The following is a 23441-nucleotide window of genomic DNA, read 5'->3' as shown; positions in this document are numbered from 1 at the left end:
ATCATGAGAATCACTAATACACTTTGCCAATCGTCGCAACAAAATTTTCAAGATATTTTGAATGTCATAAGCCTAGTTTCAGCCATAAAAATACTCATTCAAAAGCTGATATTAAATCATTTTGTAAAAAACACTAAATTGATATTCATGATATGAATGACCAATATACTAGAGCTTGAGGCAAATCTCGTTGTCAAGTTGACAAGTCAATGGAGCATCATTTCATGATTGATATATTTACTGCTACAATAGACTTTCAGCTACAAGAACTAAATAATATAATTAACAACCATACAATGAAACTTCTCATTCTTAGTGCTGCTTTAAACCCTAAAAGTGCATACAAATCATTTAAAATTGATGATATATGCAAATTAGTTGAGAAGTTTTATCCACAGAATTTTACTGAGCAAGGAAAATTCCTTTTGAGAATTCAACTGCAGCATTATGAGCTTGATGTGCCGATGCATCTAGATTTTCAAGATATGTCTACATTATCTGAGCTATGTAGAGGACTAGCAATTTCATAAAAGTCAAAGATTTATTATTTGATTGACAGGTTAATTCGTCTAGTATTAACTCTTCATGTTTCTACTGCTACTACTGAGTGAGCATTTTCTGCCATGAAACTTATAAAAACTAGATTGCGTACTTGAATGGAAGATGAGTTTCTTGCAAATCATTTGCTAGTTTATATTGAGAAAGAATTGTCAAGAATTTCACTTCAGATATGATAATGGATGAATTTTATTCCTTGAAAGATTGTCGTCAAGCTTAATTTGAAGGGAAAATCCTACGTTGATATTTCATTTTATTTTCTTTTTGTAATGGTCTCTAGCAAACTATGAAAATCCTATGGAAAATTATCTTATAAGATGATTTATAGACATTTATTTTTTGTATACAATTTTATGGCATATAATTTATTTATTAAATGAGGCGTTAGTGAACATAAAATTATGTTCAATTATTAAATACACAAATAAAAGTTGGTTCAATTAGTATAATCTGGAATAACTTCATATTTATTATTTATAGTATTATTTTTAAGTGTATAGTGAGCATATACCAAGTAATTAAAAAATTAAAATATATTCCTAAATATATCTTGTTTGAATTCTTATATATTATTCTTGTTATATCAATATATAAAATTTACAATAAATCAAAGTTCGTTCTTAAAATTTATGGTTGAAGTCATAAGATATAATATAAATAATTTATTTTATCAAAATTAATTAGGCCGTGAATAAGTTCCAACTTGCTTGAATGATAAATGAGCAATTTGTAAACATAAAAATGTAGCTCATTGATAAACTCGAGCTCGACTTCTATTCAAATCAAAACTAAACGAATAAACTTACCACGTCGTTCTCGCTTGAACTTGACTCCTTTAAGCCCTTAATTATGGCCTTCTAGCTATTTTTGTGTTTTTATCATCTTATCAGCATGACTCTATGATTTGCTGAACTGACATAACCATTGTTATTGCTTAAGACTAATACTTGACAAATAGACGGGCTCGTTTAGATAGTGAGATAGAATGAGATAAGTTGAGATAATTTGTGAATAGTAATGAGATTGTTAGTTAAGATGAGATAAGATGAGATGGTTTCATCTCACTTTTGAATCCCAACGAGTCCGGAAGTTTTACAAATCTAGTGGCTATTTTTAAGTCGAACTATTAAATTACTTTGCCAACTTGTGATCCCCATTTGAAGAATGTCAGTAAGGTCAACTAGATTACTAGCTTTGGAGATGTAAAGAGATACACATATATTCATTTAAAGGATAAAATTTTTTCTTACAACATACCATTTAACACTCAACTTTGAAGGCTAGAGTTCTACTCTAGGCTAGCTTGATTCTCGACCACTTTCAAGAACCACAAACTGTAAAGGCATACGAGAAGCATAACAGTATAACAATGTGAAAACAGCTAAACAAGCAATTCTGTATATGCCACAAGTCCTTCACTACTGAGGCACTGCTTGAGCCTATGCAATGCTCGGTTCTCCAGCTGCCGCACCCTCTCCTTTGACAACCCAAACATGTTCCCGATTTCTGACAATGATTTCTGTTTGCCATCTTCAATGCCAAACCTTAGCCTGATTATCCGCCTCTCCCTTGGGCTGAGAATGCTTAGAAGGTTGCGCGCATGCTGCCTCATCAGCTTCTTTGCAACACTCACTTCTGGGATCTCGACCTCAGTATCTGAAGTTATCTCCTGCAGATTTAGAGGGATAATGAATAGTCTCTTCACTTTGAGCATTTTTCAGAAGGCTTCTTGTCTAAACTGGTGGACATACAACTAAACTGAAGGTCTACAGAGGTAAAAACTTGATATCCTATTGACCATTAGTTTTGGATTGATTCATATGCTTTCTGAGATAGAATTTCCTCCATAGCCAAAAATGACTATGTATGAAATCTGGAAAATGCAATATTCTGTAATCATAATAAAATGGCAATGAAATGAGCTTACCGAATACGAATCTGAAAAAATGTCAAAATCTGGACGAGTAGCAGAAAGGGAGAGAGTTACGCATTAAAATTGAACAAGTAAATCTAAAGAGCAACCCAAAATCACTAGTCATGAGCACTTATTATTATTATATGTCAAAGTGATGGCTTCCTCTCACAAAACCTTTTACTCCTGTTTAAAAATATTACTATTACTTTTCTGAAACTTAGTGGCAACCATTGTCTTCCAGCTTTGTCTGCTCCAATATTTGTTCACAGCTCATAGAAGATGCAGTAAAAATAGGACACATCAAATTGAGGAACGAGACACTGCAGCTCACATTTTTAGCTGGCCATAATGTACAAGGTTCTGAAATATTTGCCTCCAATATTTACATATAACACAAAGTGTTATATCTGATCAAAGGAAGCTGAAACAACACAAAAGCATTACCTGAAAAGTGGTATCTTGGTCTGCCCAAACTGGTCGTTGCATTGAAAGTGGTAGTCTGGTTGTACATAGCAATTTTTCTAACTTGTTGACTGTAATCCCAACATGTCGTGCTAATTCTTCGTTGGTTGGAAGATGGTTTCCTTCCTGAATGAGTAGTCTCTTTGATTCCATCATCTTGCCCAGTAGGGCATGTACGGTCTCCTGCATTTAACATATTTCACAAGGTGCTAAAGTTCTCCTTCACTTGGACACTTAAGCATATCACATATCTTCAATGAATAAGTCTATTTGCCATCCCCCAGGTATGTCATCTCAGGACATCCCTTATGCACATGTACATGGGGAGTGAAAATAGTTTATAAACATAGGACTTCCCTCCAATGGAGGTGTGCCATATCATGGGATTGCTGGGGGATGATACAAGAAAGGCTATTGTATGGAAGTGATCATCTTCAATAACATAAAAAACGACATGATCCATACAACATCTATACCATGCCAAAATCATCAACAAGCTATAAGAAATCAAGCTGTTAATTTCAATTACAAGACTCCTTTATCCTTTATCAACATGGAAAAGTTAGTGAACTTCCACCATTTCAAGAATTGAATTAAAATACAAGTAATTTTGTGCAAGCATAGGGTCATAATAACTAAAACATAGATGGATGCTCCCACAATATTCAAAGCACAAATGTTTACTGAAAAACAGAAACTAGAGAGACAGAATGATTTACAATACCGGCAAACGGATTGTCCTGGAATGTTGATATATGGCCTTCCTAATTGATTGCCTTATCCACCAATAGACATAAGTAGCAAACCGACAACCGGATTGGGGTTTGAACTTCTCAACACTTTTCATAAGACCCATACTGCCCTCCTATAGCAAAGATATCAGCAAACTTTTAGTAGAGATTATAATTATATTTTCACCCTTACAGAGCCATACTTCTGTAAATACACTGGTTGATACCCTGCTGTAGATTGGAATGAAATTTAAATTCACTTTTTTTTATATCTGAATATTTTGGTGAGCAAAAACATTTCTTCTGTATCATATGAGCACTTGTATAGAGCACATAAAATGTATTTGGGACCAAAAGATCTAAAACTCAAGATTCTTCATCCAAATATGATGAGGACATCTCCTCCTATTAATGTTTTAGTTATTTTATTAATGTTTTGTCTATTTTATTTAGGGTTGTATTGCCCTACTATTTACAGACATTTTCTATTTTTGTCATTTTATTAATGTGTTAGTTATTTCATTTAGGGTTTGTGTTGCCCTACTACTTAAAGACATTTGAAGGAATTTTGGAGTTAGTTGATTTTGAATACAAAACTGATGCGCTAGCCGCCCCCCTCCAGTCCCGATTGCTTTCTTCTTCTCCCTCCCTCCTCTCTCGTTCATTTCTCTTCTCTTTATTCTTAATATTCTGTTCTACCTCTTGTCTCACTTCTATCCTACATCATATTGGTATCAAGAGCCGGTTCTATTGTTTTCTCAAACAATAGATTAATCCAAACCCGTCCATCTGAGTTCCCTTCGATCCAAGCCAAAGCAAAACCCGTCGAAGACCTTGCCGAAAACTGGGTTCTCTTCAGTGAATCGGCCCTCTCCGATTCTCCATCTCGTTCTCTGTGAGGACACCGCCGGTAAGCCTCTCGACCTCCCCATTACCTCCGTCTCACCCCTCAGCCTCTCCCGAAATACCCAGTACCGAGATACACAGAGACAACAGGTGCAAAAAAAAAAAAAAAAATAGAGAAAACAGTACAGACCTCGCCGAAACCACTAGACTTGAGGCAGACGACGCCGGAAACACAGCATCTCAGCTCCAATTCTTCTCCCTCTACCAGACGTCGAACTCTCCTTCGGGTTCTCCTCTCGCTCGACTTCCGCGTGGTTTCAGCTTGTCCTTCCGCGTGACTCTCATCGATACTTCCGCGTGACTCTCATCGATAGTGCACAGTTATCGGGCAGAGGGAAGTTTAATATCTCCTTCTTTGGTTTACACTATCGGTTTGTTTTTGAAAATGTATTAATTGTTTCTCTGTGTTGCTATTACCATAGAGAAGTTAGCCAAACCCGCATTTGCTACGGCCAGATTTATTCGACACTTGGATTTCGTTTTACTTCCTATGTCTTGTGTTTTCATTCTCATTTCCATAGCCTGAAGCTTTACTCTCATTTTTGCATTGATTGTCTTTTCAAAAAAAAAAAAATCAGCATTGCTACGTGATTGGACTTGTTTGATTAAGCATTTGTCCATTGCTTTATTATTTTAAACGTCAGTATTATTTGTTTGCCGTATTTTGAATTACTTAATCCCAAAAAAAAAAAAAAAAAAGACATCATTATTTGGCTCAGTTGATATTTTTCATTGCTTGCATTTATTGTTCATTGATCTCTCCATTGCACTTCATTTAGCGGGTGTTGCATTGCATGCAGTTGCGTAGTGGTCGTCTTGTCACCTCTAGTTCCAGTACTTTTACCATGGATCCTTCCCAATTTGATGCCCTCACTCGGCAATTAGCTCAACTAGCCAATAACCAGCAACATGTACAAACTCAATTAGCGGCTGTCCAAACTGAGATGGCTGCTACTCGTGAGGAGAACAGGGACCTAGCTGCTAGGTTGAACAATTTTGAGGAACTCCCTCATTCGTCTGACAACTCTGAAGTGTCCCAAAATAGACGCCATCGTCGTCGACGAGGTGATCGACAACATGTCAGACATGATCGTGGGGGTAGGGATTATGATCGTGAGCGAGAACGAGACCATTACCGCCAAGGTACTCAGTCCCCTACTCGCCATGAGGAGCGTTTATTCAGAAACATTAAGCTAGAGGCCCCTACTTTTGATGGTTGCTTAGATCCTCGAGTTTTTACTCAATGGATTAGGGATATGGATCGTTTCTTTACCTGGTATAGAGTCCCTGAAGATCGAAGAGTTCAATTTGCTAGCCTGAAACTAACTGGCACTGCCCAACTCTTTTGGGAAAGTGTAGAGGATCTCCTTGAGAGGCGTCATGCGCCTCCCGTTGGGAGTTGGGAAGAAATGAAGCGTCGTCTTCAAGAGAAATACCTGCCCCAATCTTACAAGGGTAATTTGTTGGACCAATGGAATGCCCTTACACAGGGCAATCGGCCAGTGACTGAGTATGTCACTCAATTTGATGAATTCCGAATGAGATGTCATATTGTTGAGGATGAGGCCATGACTTTGAGTAGGTTTAGACAAGGCTTAAAAGATGATCTTAGACGCGAGCTTGTCCTTCGGGGTGTCGCTACACTTGACCATGCTTACTCTTTAGTTCGAGACTATGAGTCGGTCATGAGGACTCCGTATGGAAGGTGTGGTGACAACCGCCCTTCCATCACCCCAGCTCCCACCCTTTCCCCTAAGTCTCTCTTAGGACCTCCACCATCTAATGTTTCCCCCGCATGGGAAAATAAGGGTAAAGGTCCTGAAATGCCAAGGACTTCCTCCCGCTTGCAGTGTTTCAAATGTAAGGGTTTTGGTCACATTTCTTCCAATTGTCCTAGTCGAACCCTAGTCATTGACGAACATGAGGGTATAGTTGATGAACTGTTAGAAGATCAAGTCTATGAGCCTAAGCTTGAGGAGTTTGGTGATTTAGGTGATGATGAGGATACCTTCTTAGGTTGTATTCGAACCTTTCCTGTGGATTTAAGTTTTGTACCTCATGCTCCCGACACACCCAGATTAAGTGTTGTACGTTGCACCCTTACCCAACCAAAAGGTGCTGATGATTGGCGCCGTCATGCCATCTTTCATACTTATATCAAAATCAATGATAAGGGTTGTAAAATCATTGTGGATAGTGGGAGTTGCATTAATGCGGTTTCTGTGGCTACTGTGTCCCGTCTTGGATTACAACCAGTGCCTCACCCTCAGCCGTATAGTGTTTCTTGGGTTGATACCTCTTCCATAGCTGTGAAAGAGCGTTGTCAGGTTCCTATCCAGTTCTTAGAATATAAGGATCGTATATGGTGTGACGTCATTCATATGGATGTCGGTCATGTCATTCTTGGCAGGCCTTGGTTATTCGACTTAGATGTGACTATCCATGGTCGATCCAATTCATGTTCCTTTGTGTTTAATGGAAAGAAAATTCACCTTAACCCTTTACCTCCAAAACCTGTTGGTTCACAACAAACAAAGAAAATTGTGGAACGAAAAGGGTTAAATATCATTAACTCTACGGAGTTTGAGCGTGCACTCGTGAGTGCTCCTGTTGTGTTTGCTGTAGTTGTTATGGAGGTTCCTTTGGCATCTCCAGTAGTGGTCCCTGATGAGGCCCAATCATTTTTTCAGGAGTTTCGGGATGTCTTCCCTGAAGACCTCCCTGACCACTTACCTCCTCTACGAGATATTCAACATGCCATAGATCTCATCCCAGGAGCGTCCCTTCCCAACTTGCCTCATTATAGGATGAATCCCACTGAGCATGCTGAGCTCCAAAGACAAGTGGGTGAACTTCTTCACAAAGGCTTTATCCGTGAGAGTTTAAGTCCTTGTGCAATTCATGCCCTTTTGACTCCTAAGAAAGATGGTTCTTGGAGGATGTGCATTGATAGTCGTGCCATCAATAGGATCACAGTGAAATATCGATTTCCCATCCCTAGGCTTGATGATATGTTGGATATGATGGTTGGTGCCACAATATTTTCGAAAATTGATTTAAAGAGTGGGTATCACCAAATTAGGATTCGCCAAGGTGATGAGTGGAAGACTGCCTTCAAGACGAAGGATGGCCTTTATGAGTGGTTGGTCATGCCTTTTGGACTAACCAATGCCCCAAGTACTTTTATGAGAGTGATGACACAAGCTCTTCGGCCTTTCATGGGTAAGTTCCTCGTCTACTTTGATGACATTCTCGTTTACAGTAGGACTAAGGAACAACATCTAGATCATCTCACACAGGTTTGTTCCACTCTTCGTGAGACAAATCTGTATGCTAATGTGAAAAAATGCTCTTTCTTCACCGATCGGGTTGTCTTCCTAGGATTCATTGTGTCTTCTACTGGAGTATCTGCTGACCCCACAAAGATTCAAGCCATTGTTGGTTGGCCTGAGCCCAAGACTATACATGATGTCAGGAGTTTTCATGGTCTGGCTACATTTTATCGTCGTTTTATTAAGGGGTTTAGCACAATCATGGCTCCTATCACGGAGTGCATAAAGATGGGAGAATTTCAGTGGACATCGGAAGCGGCTAAGGCTTTTAAGTTAGTCAAGAAGCGAATGACGGAAGCTCCTGTCATGCGACTTCCTGATTTCTCCAAAGTTTTTGAGGTTGAGTGTGATGCTTCAGGGGTAGGAATAGGTGGAGTTCTTAGCCAGGAACGCCACCCTGTTGCTTATTTCAGTGAGAAGTTAAATGATGCCAAACAACGGTACTCTACCTATGATAAGGAACTGTACGCGGTTGTGCAAGCTTTGCGCTATTGGCGCCATTATTTGCTACCTCAGGAGTTTGTTCTTTATTCAGATCATGAGGCCCTCCGCTACCTCAATTCCCAGAAAAGATTGAATTCTAGGCATGGCCGTTGGGTTGAGTATTTGCAAGCTTATTCTTTTGCTTTAAAGCATAGGAAGGGCGTTGAGAACCAAGCAGCTGATGCCTTGAGCCGCCGTATCTCCCTTTTGTCTATCATGAATGTCAAGGTCATAGGTTTTGAAAGACTTAAGGAAGAGTATGAGTCTTGTCTTGATTTTAGGGATACTTTTTTCGCTTTGCAAAGCGGGCAGTCGGATACCACTGATGGTTTCCGTTTGGAGGATGGTTATCTTTTTAAAACCAATAAGTTGTGTATCCCTCGGACTTCAGTTAGAGACTTTATAGTTTGGGAAGTTCATGCCGGAGGCTTGGCTGGACATTTTGGACGTGATAAAACCATAGAAGAAATTGAACGTCAATTCTATTGGCCTAGCTTGAAGAGAGATGTGGCTAAGATAGTTAGCACCTGTAACACTTGTCAATTAGCCAAACAAAAGCGACAAAATACTGGTCTCTACACACCCCTTCCTGTCCCTAGTTGTCCTTGGCAAGACGTTAGTATGGATTTTGTGTTGGGACTTCCACGCACTCTGAAGAAGTATGATTCTATTTTTGTTGTAGTGGACCGTTTCTCAAAAATGGCTCACTTTATCCCTTGTAGCAAAACTTCAGATGCGTCTAAGGTCGCTAGGTTGTACTTTAACGAGATTGTCAAGTTGTATGGTCTTCCTAAAACCATTGTTTCAGATAGGGATGTTCGCTTCACAAGTCATTTTTGGAGAACCCTATGGCATATGGTTGGCACTAAATTGAAATTCTCCATTGCTTACCACCCTCAGACAGATGGTCAAACTGAAGTTGTTAACCGCAGTCTTGGCAACTTATTAAGATGTCTGGTTCAGGAGAATCTTAGGAATTGGGATTTGATCCTCCCTACAGCTCAGATTGCATATAACAGTTCAGTGAATTGGTCTATAGGTATGAGTCCCTTTGAAGTTGTTCATGGCTACAAACCTAGGAAGCCTTTAGACCCTATTCCCATGTCTCCTCATGCTCATGTATCTGTGTCAGCTGAGGCTTTTGTTCAACATCTTCATGACTTGCATATTGAGATCAATAAACAACTTGAGGCCAGTAATGCATCATATAAACTGCAAGCTGATTTGCATAAACGACATGTTGAATTTAAAGTTGGGGATTATGTTATGATTCAAATTAGACCGGAACAGCGTCCACTTGGATCCGCTTCCAAATTGCAAGCATGTAGTGCTGGTCCTTTTAAAATTTTAAAGCATGTTGGTCCAAATGCATATATTATTGATCTTCCATCACATTTTGGTTACCACCCTACTTTCAATGTTGAGGACTTAGTTGCTTATAAAGGCCATTTCAATCCCTCCAGTGATCCTTTTCTGCCTCCATCTGTGAACCTTGATCCTGAACCTTTCGTAACTCCTAATCCACTACCATCCATCACAGCACACAAATATAAAATTGATACTATTCTAGATGAACAGATTGTGTTGACCAATGATGGAGAGGTTCAGCGTTTCCTTGTTCGTTGGGTCGATCGACCAGATTCTGACTGTACATGGATTCCCAGAGAGACACTACAGCAGCTTGATCCAGATTTATTGGAGTTTTATCGAAGCCAGCAGGATCTTCCTTTGCCTGGGTCACCAGCCACCTGTTCTAGAGAAGTGGGTAGGGACACCAGATTCAGACCTCCACTCACACGTGTTTATGGCCGTCGGAAGAAGCGTGCTCAACCACTTAGCTTATGGTTGGGTAATTGATTGCAGCCTTAGTGTGACTCATCAACTTGACAGAATCAAGCTTTTTCCACCCCGGGAGAGTTGATGAGAACATCTCCTCCTATTAATGTTTTAGTTATTTTATTAATGTTTTGTCTATTTTATTTAGGGTTGTATTGCCCTACTATTTACAGACATTTTCTATTTTTGTCATTTTATTAATGTGTTAGTTATTTCATTTAGGGTTTGTGTTGCCCTACTACTTAAAGACATTTGAAGAAATTTTGGAGTTAGTTGATTTTGAATACAAAACTGATGCGCTAGTCGCCCCCCTCCAGTCCCAATTGCTTTCTTCTTCTCCCTCCCTCCTCTCTCGTTCATTTCTCTTCTCTATTTTCTTAATATTCTGTTCTACCTCTTGTCTCACTTCTATCCTACATCAAAATAATTGTAAGGGGTTGAGATACATAAAGCAGCCCAGCTGCACATATGGAGTACGTTAAAAACTATAGCATGTTGGGATCTTAATGCAAGAAACAAGATTAAATTATCTCAAATAATATTCAGTGTGGCTGTCTCAATGTGTCATGATGCAGGGGCAGAGAGAAGGCAGGCAAAAAGGGTCCACCCCCTTTTGACACGGTTATGTGGGATTTCATTGAGGGAGTCTTAAAGGTGGTTGGGTTTCCAACCTGCAGTCTTCAGGTCATTGGCCTGATGAGTTGACCATATCCTCTACCCCGCTTCTTCCCCTTCTCTTCTTTCACTACTGCCACCTAGGTCCCTGGCTTTGGTTGCTTGGCTGAGATAGAACTGGCGCTTAGTAAGCGGTGGCAACAGCCCGATTGGAGCAATGAACTTTACCTTATTATTATCAAAAGGAGAAAATAATTTGAAATTTTGGCACCCAATAAGTTTGAACAAAATCCCAATTGGCCCTTTCCACCTCCCAAAACTGTGAAGAACAAAAAAAAAAATCTCCAGTCCTCCCCATAATCTGGAAAGAAAACCTTCTATAAAAAAAAAATTAAAAAAAAAAATCTTAAAAGAAAACCCTAGCTCCCATAAAAGCTGAAAACCCCCAAAACTGTGTCACATTCTAAGAATAAGACATCTGGATTTTATTACTTTTTTCTATAAGCAAAAACTTTGGCCTAGAAACTGCTTTAAAGAAATATCTAGAACATTTTTTTTTTAAAGAAAAAAAAAAATTAGCCTCCAAGAAATTTTGAAACCCAAACAAATGTATCTTTTCAAAACCCATAACACAAGGCTATCCACAATCCTCCCCTAAGTGCTCTCACCCCTCCCTCTTCCCACAGGAAAAAAAAAAACAAAAAAACAATAGATTTGGGAATAAAAACTTCTTAAGTCTTTTTTATTTAATCAAGAACTTTTTAACATGACTAATTGTGAAGTTTGCTAGATATCTTTTTTCTATACATCTAATAGGTTATGAAGCACCTCATTTGCGTATTTAATTGTTGTACTTTGATAAAAAATAGGCATTGCACTCCCAAACTGTCACCCTTTTATAATGTGGTTCTCAAGCTACCAATTTTGGCGCATTTACCCTAAAACTTTAAAAAATTTACAACATGCATCTTCTGTTAAAATCCAACCTTCAAGATTTTGCCACATCACCTATTTTCTGTCCACTTTAACGGCCGAAATCAGATGCTTATATTGAATGAAAAACAATAAATTTGAGGGTTTAATGTCTAAAAATTGGTAGTTTGAGTTCTACATTGTAAAATCATTGATTCAAAATCTATTATTTCCTTACTTTTTCCGTATTATTTGTATTACAAAATGCATAATACATAAGAGGCATAAAAGAATATCTAATCAACGAAATTAGCCCCCTCCCAAAACCCTTCAGCAATGGAAACTGCTGTAAGCATGTCCCATTCATTATATTTGACAAAGTTTTTATGCATTCTCTGCTCAATAATACTTATCTCAGTTTTTGTTTTTGTTTTTGTTTTTTTCTGTTTTTTTCCCTGTTTTTCTTGGTTGGTACAGGGTAAGGAGAGCTTTAAAATGAGAAAACGAAATAGAAAAGTTAATTGTGTCAAACCTGCAATAAGTCCTGAAAGCTGAGACCACGCCCTGGATATAGTTTAGCAACGTGAACCACCATACGTAAATTTGCATAAATCAGCTTTTCCCGGCTGCTATTACCAGAATACAGTCTTGACTTCAGGGCATGATAACTGAGACACACTCCTTCAGCCCATTCAACCAATGTTGGTTCATGGCCAAAATGAGATTGGAGCCTAATCTTCACTTCTTCTAATTTCATTAAATCCTGTACACAGTTTCAAGCCAAGCAAGAATAAGACCTCTATATACCAAACATCCCTCACCATCTTGAATGGACAGGTTTTAGAAATGCACCTGTACTTGGGCAATCAATTCAGACTCTTCTTCAAAAGTCAAAAGTTGTTTTGCTTCAGGACCCCACAAGAACAATCAAAGGGGATCATTTGGATCAAAACCTTCACTAATCTTTCTTTTCACATCTACATTTCTTGAACTGTGATTCTTGTGAACATTTGACTTTGGCACTCTTCTCTTCTTAGATCGCCTCTCTAAAATTCGTGTAGACCTTACCACTTTCTCCTCCTCGAGTGGTATATTCACAAAAATCCTAGACCCAAAACTGAAAAAAATATTTAGGTCTTAGTCCACAAATAGATTGCTTAATATGAGGACTGCATAATAGGGAAAGAGAACAGTTAAGATAATACTAACCCAGAAGAAAGTGACTCATCAAAATCAGATCCTATTAATTTGGAGTCTTTGGCTAATAAGGCTGCTTCTTGAGAGGCTGACAAAGCTTTTTTAGCAAGGGCCACAATATCACATTCTTCAGCATCCATAGGATTCTCTGTACTAGCAGTAATAGGCTGCATACTCAAGGAGGAAGACATTGTTTTTCCTGTTTGCAAAGATGGTAACCTGCAAAACAAAATTTCACAAAAGAATACATAAGGATGCAGTGCAGGAATAAGACTACAACAATAAGAAATCAAGGCAATAGCAGAACTGATTCGGCTTAAGATTGGCTTAACTTACAACTGTCCCAAACCAGGCCAGTGAAGCAACTGGCGCTCAAAGTCATGCAGCAATTGGTTAGAGTTTTCAGGACTTTTCTCTTCATTGACTGAGGCCCCAGCCACCATCTGGGTTCTCTCTAAAATTCCCTTTAACAAAACAGAAAGAAAAGAATTGGTAATGGATCAGTTAGGAGTTGCAAGAGTGACGTAATGCGTATTTTTACCAAAAAATGACACTTTTGAAGCATGAAAAACATTGATAAACAAGAATTTTATGAAAGCGATAAGATTTTCAATTAATGTATTAGAAATAAATTGACAATCATAAAGTGAGGATGCATGTGCATTGTAGGCAAACCAGAAAGAGCCCAACCCAAGACGTTGCGTCTTCCTTAAATACGTGCAACAGAAGGTCATTTTCATCACGCTGCTCTTGCAATGGAATTGAGGCATGGCGACATTGAGGTGTGCAAGTGCTTAGCATAGAGGTGACAACAGAAGCTGCTTGTTCATGAAGCATCAAAGCTGCAAAATTAAGAGCACAAGCAAACATGACGAATGAAAACACAAACACAAAGAAATAAAAGGATTATAAACTCAAGGCAACCTAAAAGATTTTTCCTTTTGTTCGATTGTGGGTTCAAAGAGTAAAAAATTAAACAGCTTAAACATAGAGTACCAGATGAGACTGTTTTTTTTTTTTTTTAGGTAATAAGAGATTTTGTTCTAAGTAAATAGGTATAACCAAGTACACAGCCCCATACATGAGAATACACCTAGATACAAACTAAAGTAAAGTGAAAATGAAAAGCATTACAAGATATTCATGTCCTCACTAGATTATTCACCCAAAAATTTAAAGTGCTAAAGAAAAAATCCCTAAAGTCCCCCATTCTGCATTCACAATCTTCGAAGCACCTCCCATTTCTCTCCAACCAAAGGCATCAGAACAAACACAAAGGAATCATCCTCCAATTAGCTTTATTGCCTCCACATCATGCCTTGCCAACTAGCCAAGAAATCCACCACTTGAAAAGGCATCACCCAAGCAATGCCTACCCTTACAAATAATTCATTCCATAAAGTAGTAACCATATCGCAATGAAGAAACAAGTGATTTACTGATTCGCCATCTTTTTTGCACAAAAAACACCAATCCATCACATATAAACCCATTTTCCTCCAATTACAAGTTGTTAAGACTTTCTCCAGCGATACCAACCAGCAGAAAAATGCAACTTTACTGGGCACTCTAGCTTTCCAAATGCATTTCCAGGGATATGTATTATTATCATATCTATTTAATGCCTTGTAATAGGAATTCACCGAGAATCCAAACTTACTATCATGAACCCACTGCATCTTGTCCTCTATGATCAGATCAATCTTCGACTCATAAAGTTTAACAAAGAAATCAACAGTTTCACTCACTTCCCAGTCCTGTAAATCTCTAATAAATTCCACATTCCAATTCGGCATGTTATTAGAGAATAAATATGAATCAGCCACAGCAGCCCCTTTGTTTTTAGCAATCCTAAAAAGATTAGGAAATGCTAATTTAAGAGGTAAATCACCACACCAAACGTCGTGCCAAAAGAGAATATTGGTCCCGCTTTCCCTCTTTGAAATTAATATTTTTAACAAAATCCCTCCATCCCAACCATATGGACTTCCATAAACCCACCCCAAATACCCCTTTTATATCATTAGAACACCAATTCCCCCACATCCTTCTATATTTAACATCCACAATCTGTCTCCACAATGCATTTCTTTTTTTGATAAGTAAGAGATAAACTTTATTGATGTGAATGAAATAGGCAAGTACCAAGTACACAGGAAGTATACAATAGAACACCTAAATACATTCTAAGAGCGATGAACTAAAGATAAGAATTCATGAATATCATCCCCATTTAATACAGTAGCTGAAAACCAAAGCAATAAAGTATGTAGAAAAAAATTCTTCAGCTCCACCATTGTTCGTTCCTTGTCTTCAAAACAGCGCGCATTTCTTTCCGTCCAAATACACCACATGATACACAACATAATCATTCTCCAAACTGCTGCCACTTGCTGACTACCCTGCAATTTTCTCCAACAACCCATCAAATCCACCACCCTCATAGGCATTACCCAATCCACACCAACCCTTCGAAAAATCTCATCCCAACCCCCTTGCTACATCACAATGTAGTAAAATATGATTTACCGATTCTCCATTCTTTTTACACATGTAACACCAATCCAACACATCCTCTCTTCCTCAAGTTGTCCGTGGTCAAGATCTTTCCAAGGGCGGCATTCCAAACAAAGAAAGCAACTCTAGATGGCACATGAGACCTCCAAATGTTCTTCCAAGGGAATGTGGTGTGATCTTGTGTAATCAAGAGTTTATAATACACATTTATTGTGCATTTCTTTTGATCCTGAAACCTCCATGTCAAGCTATCATGCTGTGCCATAGTAGTCCCTAAGGAGTGTAGCAAACTGAAAAAATCTGTAACCATAGATAATTCACAATCATGAATATCCCTATTAAACTGAATATTCCACTGATGCGAACCATGAGCCAATAACCGCACATTCGCCACTGAAGCCTCCTAATTAACTACAATACGATATAAAGCCGGAAACACCCTTTCCAATGCATGATCTCCACACCACACGTCCTGCCAAAAACTGATTCGGTTGCCCTCACCTGCGACAAAGCGAATATGATTTACAAAGCTTGTCCACCCATTCCTTATAAACTTCCATAGCCCCACTCCATGCCCCCCTCTCACTTCTTTGGAACACCAACCACCCCAGGTAACACCATATCTAGCATCTATAGTTTCCTTCCACAAAGACCCCCATTCCAAATGATATCTCCAAAGTCATTTCCCCAATAACGCTTTATTAAAAGTTCTCAAATTACAAACACTCAACCCCCTATACACAACTGGGGCACATACTGTCTTCCAATTAACCAAATGAAATTTCTTTTCCTCCCCTATGCCTCCTGATATGAACTCGCGGGAAAGAAATCCCTTGAACCCACAATCAATTTGAAAACTCCCCAAGAAAGCCAAAATCAAGTCAATGGATGGAGAACCTAGATCCGATGAGAACTCGTTTCAAGAACCTAGATTATATTAAAATCTAGACCCGTTGAAGAACCCGTCTCAAGAACCCAGATTACAAAAGAGGAACGCCACAAATGTTGTGATTTACCTTTGATAAGTTCAAAAGTTCAATTAAGAACAAGAGGAGTAAAACTCATCTCACAATGAATAAATTCATCAAATTTCATAAACTGATTAAAATGTGGTTACAAAGAATATTTAAATCAAAACCTAATTAAAACCCTAGCCAAAATAATACCCCATCTTCCAAAAATACCCTTGAGTGAAAAGTCCCGCGGCTACAGTACCGTGCTACAGTAACTTGGCTACAGTAACCTTAACCCTAATTCAATAAAATAATAACTTTCCCAACATGCCCTTGCATAGACCCTCTTAAGAGCTTCCCATAATAAACTCAATTATTCTAAACTAATAAAATAAATTCTTTAAATGAATTAAATAAGTTGAAAGCATTTAAGTGTCCAAAGCCTTTAAGTCATGTTGTTGCCCTTTCCATAGCTTATCAAATGAATCAAAGCTGAATCTTTATCATTTAAGCCCTTGAACTTGTATTTGGCCCATCTGGAACTTGTAACATATCTTTAAGACTAGGCCCACCTTGGTTCCCATCATTCCCCATAAAAAAGCCCTAAAAAGTTTTTCAATCCTATTCACCACCCCTACAGGCATAGGAAGGAGAGATAAAAAATAAGTGGGAAGGTTAGTGAGGGTGCTCTTGATAAGAGTGAGACGACCCCCTTTCGATAAATACACTATTTTCCATCCAGCCAACCTTTTCTCTATCTTCTCTACCACCCCATCCCATATTGCTTAACTCTTAAAAGTTGCACCTAACGGAAGACTTGCTAGACTGCATATATTAGGAACGACACCCACCAGAACCATCTCAGACTTGCCAAGGTTCACCTTAAGCCCTGACACTGCTTCAAAACAAAATAATAATGCACGTATAGTTTGGACCTGACTCCTATCCGCTTCACAGAAAATCAGAGTGTCATCTGCGAAAAGGAGATGTGAAATGATACAAGGGTTACTCGAGCCATTTCCTACCTGAAAACCAGATAAAAAACCCCCACCAACAGTAGCCTACACCATTCTACTTAACGCCTCCATAACTATGACAAAAAGAAGAGAAGATAACAAATCCTCCTGTCGCAAACCCCTCGAACTATTAAAAAAACCAGCAGGAGTGCTGTTAACTAGCATTGAAAAACGGGCCGTTGAAATACAATGACGCATCCAAGAAATCCACCTATCTCCAAAACCACACCTCTTAAGCAAATACCAAAGGAATTCCCAGTTCACATGATCATAAGCCTTCTCCATGTCTAGCTTGCAAAGAATACCTAGGCTTCCCTCCCGCAATCTAGCATCTAGGCACTCATTTGCAATGAGCACCGAATCAAGTATATGTCTCCCCCGAATAAAAGCATTCTGAGGCTTTGAAATAATATTTTCTAAAACTGGACTAAGCCGGTTAGCAAGAACCTTTGAAATAATCTTATAGACACTACTAACCAAACTTATTGGACGAAAATCCTCAATACTCGAAGCCCCATGTTTCTTGGGAATGAGCACAATAAAAGTCACGTTAAGTGATTTTTCAAACTTTTGAAAAGTGTGAAATTCACTGAATACTCGTAAGACATCACCTTTCAACACATCCCAACAAGTTTGGAAGAAACCCATTGAGAAACAATCCGGACCCGGCACTTTGTCCTTAGCCATATCAGAGATGACCTTGAAAATCTCATCTTCATTAAAAGGTCTCTCCAAAGCACTCACAAGTTGCGGATCAATCTCCTCAAACGATAAGTCATCAAGCTTCGGCCTCCAAGTTACCGATTCGGTAAGAAGAGTCTCATAATAATGTGCAATATGACTTTCTAGTTCAGCGGAAGAGGATAACACCTGAGTATCTGAAAGAAGCGACTCGATCGCATTATTACGTCAATGAGAATTAGCCACTTGGTGAAAGAACTTCGTACACCTATCACCCTCTTTTAACCAAAGGGCTCTGGATTTTTGGCGCCATGATGTCTCCTCTGACAACAAAACCCTTTCCAACTCTGCCACAACCGTGGCTTTCCTCAATAACTCCTCCTCAGAGGCCCCTCCCAATAATTCCTTACTCTCTAACTCTTGCAATTCCTCCAACAAAGTGGACTTTTGATTGTCAGTGTGACCAAAAACTTCCAAGTTCCACTTCTTCAGATCTTGTTTTAGTACCTTCAACTTACTTGCAAGAATGAAACTCAGAGTACTACTAAACTGGTACGATGCCCACCAAGTACTCACCAACTCTGATAATGGGTTCCCATAAAGGCGAGACAAGGAATCTATCCAACTTCGACCAAGCACGGCCGTTAGACCATGTGTACTCACCACCCACCAAGGGAAGGTCCATAAGGTTCACATAAAAAATGAACTCAGAAAATTCCGCCATGGCCAATGTGTGCCGATGATGCCCCGATCGTTCACTAGAAAAACGAGTAATGTTAAAATCACTCCCCATACACCACGGCACATCCCATAAAGAGTATATTCTCGCCAACTCCTCCCACAACCTTCTCATATCTCTATCCATGTTGGGACCATAGGTCCCTGCAAAAGCCCAATCCCACCCATCGCTCACATTTTTGAATAACACTGAAACCGAAAACTCACCAACACACTCCTCAATCACCTCAACCACTCTTTTATCCCACATTAATAACACTCCACCTGATGCTCCCTAAGAGGCCAAATAGGACCAACCCACATACGAACATCCGCATATACTACCCACAAATCTTCTATCAATCAAACCCAACTTTGTTTCTTGCAAACATATCACATCACCTTTCCACAATCTCAATAAAGCTTTGATGCGAAAACGTTTATTGCTATCATTGAGACCCCGTACATTCCATGATACAATCTTAGGCTTCATTAAAACTTAACTTTCCCCTCCCTTTCGGTCTAACTCTTCTGCTACTCCCATCCTTAATATCATAATTGATGGAGCATGTTAAACGTTTAAGTTCCCTGTCTTGTTTTGTAGCTGATTTCGAACAACTAGCTTCAATAGCCACAAGAAGTGCCATAAATTGATCCTCATAACCTCCAAAAGAGACCCCAAAGATATTTTGTAACTCCTCTACCCTTTTAAAAATCCAATTCGATGAGCAACTCCCATAATCTGAACTGAGAGGGAGTGTACACAGAGGAGTAAGAGCCCCCTCCTCACCAACACTGTTATTGGGAATCAAAAGCAGTTCCGCGCCACCCAAACTATTTGGTTCACCACTTGAAGCCATATTTTGAAGACGAATACCATCCCCAAAAATTATCCCACCAAGAACACTCAATTCCATTGGTGTGGAACCATATGGAGAGTCGGACTGCACCTGCTCAGCCTCACCCCGAAATGAAATCCCACTTTCCAGCGAAATAGACTGCACTTGCACAGCCTCAGAGCCTTCGAACACAACACACGGCTCAGAATGCCCATTCTCCACCAACATCCCTAGTGCCGAGGACGTGAAAGCATTTCTCCAGCTCTCCTGCATTAGCGGCTCCACCGAAATCTCCCCCTCCTCTAAATCCTCTAGTCGGAACACCTTTACCGGCTCACTAGATGATCGACTGAGGTTGTCAGCAATTTCTGTGCCGGTAGGGTTGCCGGTAAGGTGCTTATCGGCGCCGCAAGATCTTGACGCAATTCCTGGCCCGATATCTCGAACCCTGAAGCCTGACCTGATACCTCTTTTGCCATTGTCCTCCAAGCCTTCTTTGGGCCTGAGGCCTGACCCATTCCATGACCCAACATAATACCCGTAGGACAAGGCCCACTCTTTCGGCCCATATCATCCTTCAGCTCAGCCTTGCCCTTAATGCACCGTTTTAAGAAATTGATTTCTTCTAACACGATGCCCACTTTTTCCTCCAAGCCAATTAACATCCTGAAAACACTTTCCTCATTTAACCCCAACAATCTGCTGTCTTCTCCACCATACCTCTGCACATCCTCTGAACTGATTGTGCCTGGCACCACGTCTCTCACAGCATGAGGCAGTACCTTCTTCAGCACCTCACTGTACGACATTGCACCTCCTGCCCACGCCGATGAAGCACCACCATCCCCTCTGTTCTTCTTTGCAGCTACCTAGGATGTTCTCGTGCTCGAAACAGAGGATGAGAAAAGCTCCATTAAAGTATCTCCAAAGTTCCTCCAACCCTCCCCTTTCCTCCCTTCCGGAATCACAAGCAAACCTCTCCTCTTATCATGACCAAATTCTGAGAGGGAGATAAAACTACCATTGTGATTATGTCCCTTCCTCACTATTAACACAGTGTCTCCTTTTCTACGAGTTCTCATAAACTCATAAGAGCCCAATGTTACTGCACATTCCTTCACCAAAGAACCCAACCAACCTAGTGATTCAAAATCTACAGAAATGTATTTCACTACACGATGACTACTCTCTATAATCCTCCCCCACCTTGTGTTCTCCTTTTTGAACTCAAAAAGCTTCTGGTCAATGAAAACCTCATTGCACAGCCCCATCTAAACCAACCCACAAACGATACAACCCTAATGTTTCAGTGATACACTAATCTCCTCATGAATGAAAAGCCATTAACGAATCACTACCAACAGAATAGAAAACACCACAACTAAAAAAACCACAACGAAAACTGAAACTATACAGAGTGAAAATGAGAAACTGAAAAACACAATGCATTTCTCTCATTGATGTATCTCCAAAGCCACTTCCCAAGAAGAGCTTTATTAAAAAGCTTTAGTTTAAATATGGAAGCCCACTTCCCAATCTGAGTAGGACAACTAGGGCCGAGTTGCTGGGAAGCCCAATTCTACTTCGGTCAGATCTCCGAGCTCTGAACTCCGATTGTAGTAGAAAGCTTTTGACCTCCAACCCTAGTCGGAGTCGGAGGTCGGAGGTCGGTATTCCGACTCCGTCGGACTCAGAGCCCACCCCTAGTGTATTCTCAAATCTTGTGTTAACAGTAATTCCATGTAAACAACCAAAGTTACAGGTTGTTAAATGGGTTAGACCAAGAGTTGGGTGGTTTAAACTTAATTTGGATGGAAGCAGCAATGGAAATGGAAATCCTGGTTTTTGTGGTTTCGGTGGTATTATTGGGGATTACTTTGGGTGTTGTCTAGGAGGTTTTTATTTTTTCCATGGATGGGTTAAAAGGTTATGGCAGAAATGAGAGCCATACTATATGGTTTGAGATTGTGCATTTCAAGGAACATTTTTTTTTATAAGTACATTTCAAGGAACATTTGTCCTATTGAATATAATTCTTGTGTTAGTCTGGGTGAAATATATTGGGAACATTTGGATGTTTGGGAGGAGATTGGATGTTTGGAAATAGTTTCCATCTCATTTCATCTTATCTCATCCCATTCATTTCCTTCCCAAACATCATTCAAACACAAATACTTTTAAACTAATTCATCACAACTTTTTCAAACTAATCATTACAACTTTCTCAAACGTTCAAATAAAAAACAAAAAATAATTCAACTTTTTTAAATTTCAAAACAAAAAGAATATTAAAAAATTATATTCTGTATTAAACTTTATTTTAACTTTATAAAATTTTGTATTAAATTTTTTCTCTCTTCTTTTCCAAAACCCAATAAATATTTAACTCAAACTATTTCACTATTATTTACAAATCATCTTACTATTATTTCACAAAATTTTCATCTCATCTCATCTCATCTCATTCTCCAAACACCCTCTAAAGCTGCAAAAGTGAAGCGAAATGTTCAATTTCAGCATGTGTACAGAGAAGCTAACCAAACCAATGATTTTTTGTTTTTTTTTTTAATAATGAAAGTTTTGTTTGTTAAAAAAATAGTCATGCTCAAGAATACTCAAAAGAATTCAAAACGACGCCCTTCCCGAATACCCTGATACACGATATTAAGATTGGGCTATAATAATTTTAACATAGAGGAAGAACGGAGAAACAAAAAGTTAAACCTGAGAGAAGTACGTACATATTGCCATACCCCTGACTGTAAAGCTAGAAATTCTTAATCTGATCATATATTGATCCTGAGCCTAGTCAGTCTCTACCCAGATCAGGTGTTGGTCTAAGGTATTTGAAGTTTATATGATAACCTTGTATTTCAAAGTTTCATGAAAGGATGGATCGGTGGGCTTCTTCTTTGCTAAACATACAATATGACCTCACAAGAGAAGACATGCAAGAGATCTAACAGAGAATAGAGTTTTTCCTTCCCTTTTCTTTCTGTTTGGGGGCTTGGCTTGTTCATGAGTTTTTTTTGCTCCCTAACCATCTAAAACAGTTAAGGCTGACAGAGCAGCCACCTTGGCAGCCTTCACCCACTATGCATGATGTAGTGTTTCGAACCCAGAGTACCAATGTTTCCTCAGTTACTGCCTTGTAGCTTGATGGCATTTGCCTCCCTATTAGCATGATGTAGTGTTTCGAACCCAGAGTACCAATGGACAAAATATGCTCTAACATGCTCGTATAAAATTTCTCTGTTGAGCTTGTTGCAAACAGGGCCGGCTCAATGGTAACACCATTGAGGCCATTGCCTAAGGCCCCCTTTTATGTAAGGCTTCAAAAAATATAAATATAATTTTTTTAATTTAAAAATAAAACTAAAATCCATTTTATTAAATAAAATTTTAAATAATTTTTATAATTTTCAATGTGTGTAAGGCCTCATAATACTAAATTTAACATTTAATACAATTAATTTTTTTTTATATAAATAATACAATGAATTATTTATATTTTAAATAATTTTTTTAAAATCTTACTAAATTGAGATACAAAATCTGTATTGAGATCTCATTTTAAATTGTTGTAAATATATATTCACAAAAACTGTATTTAAAGATTTTAAATAAAATCTCATTTTATTGTAAAGTTTGAAAATATTTTATATAATAATTTATATTTTATTGTATTATAATTACAAATAACTCACTTAAATTCGCCTTAGACCTCAATTTGTATTGAGCCGCCCCTGGTTGCAAAACATGTGTGGACAT

At 38.8% G+C, this 23441-nt stretch overlaps 1 pseudogene; it reads right to left on the bottom strand.

The window, feature by feature from the left end:
• Positions 1 to 1760: 1760 nt before the first annotated feature.
• On the bottom strand, positions 1761 to 22837 carry LOC109002677 (annotated as a pseudogene).
• Positions 22838 to 23441: the final 604 nt, after the last annotated feature.

Source organism: Juglans regia, chromosome 4 (genome assembly GCF_001411555.2).
Source record: "Juglans regia cultivar Chandler chromosome 4, Walnut 2.0, whole genome shotgun sequence".
Classification (NCBI taxonomy): domain Eukaryota; kingdom Viridiplantae; phylum Streptophyta; class Magnoliopsida; order Fagales; family Juglandaceae; genus Juglans; species Juglans regia.
Note: the sequence above shows the minus strand (reverse complement) of the source record. Positions and strands in the feature narration are given on the sequence as shown.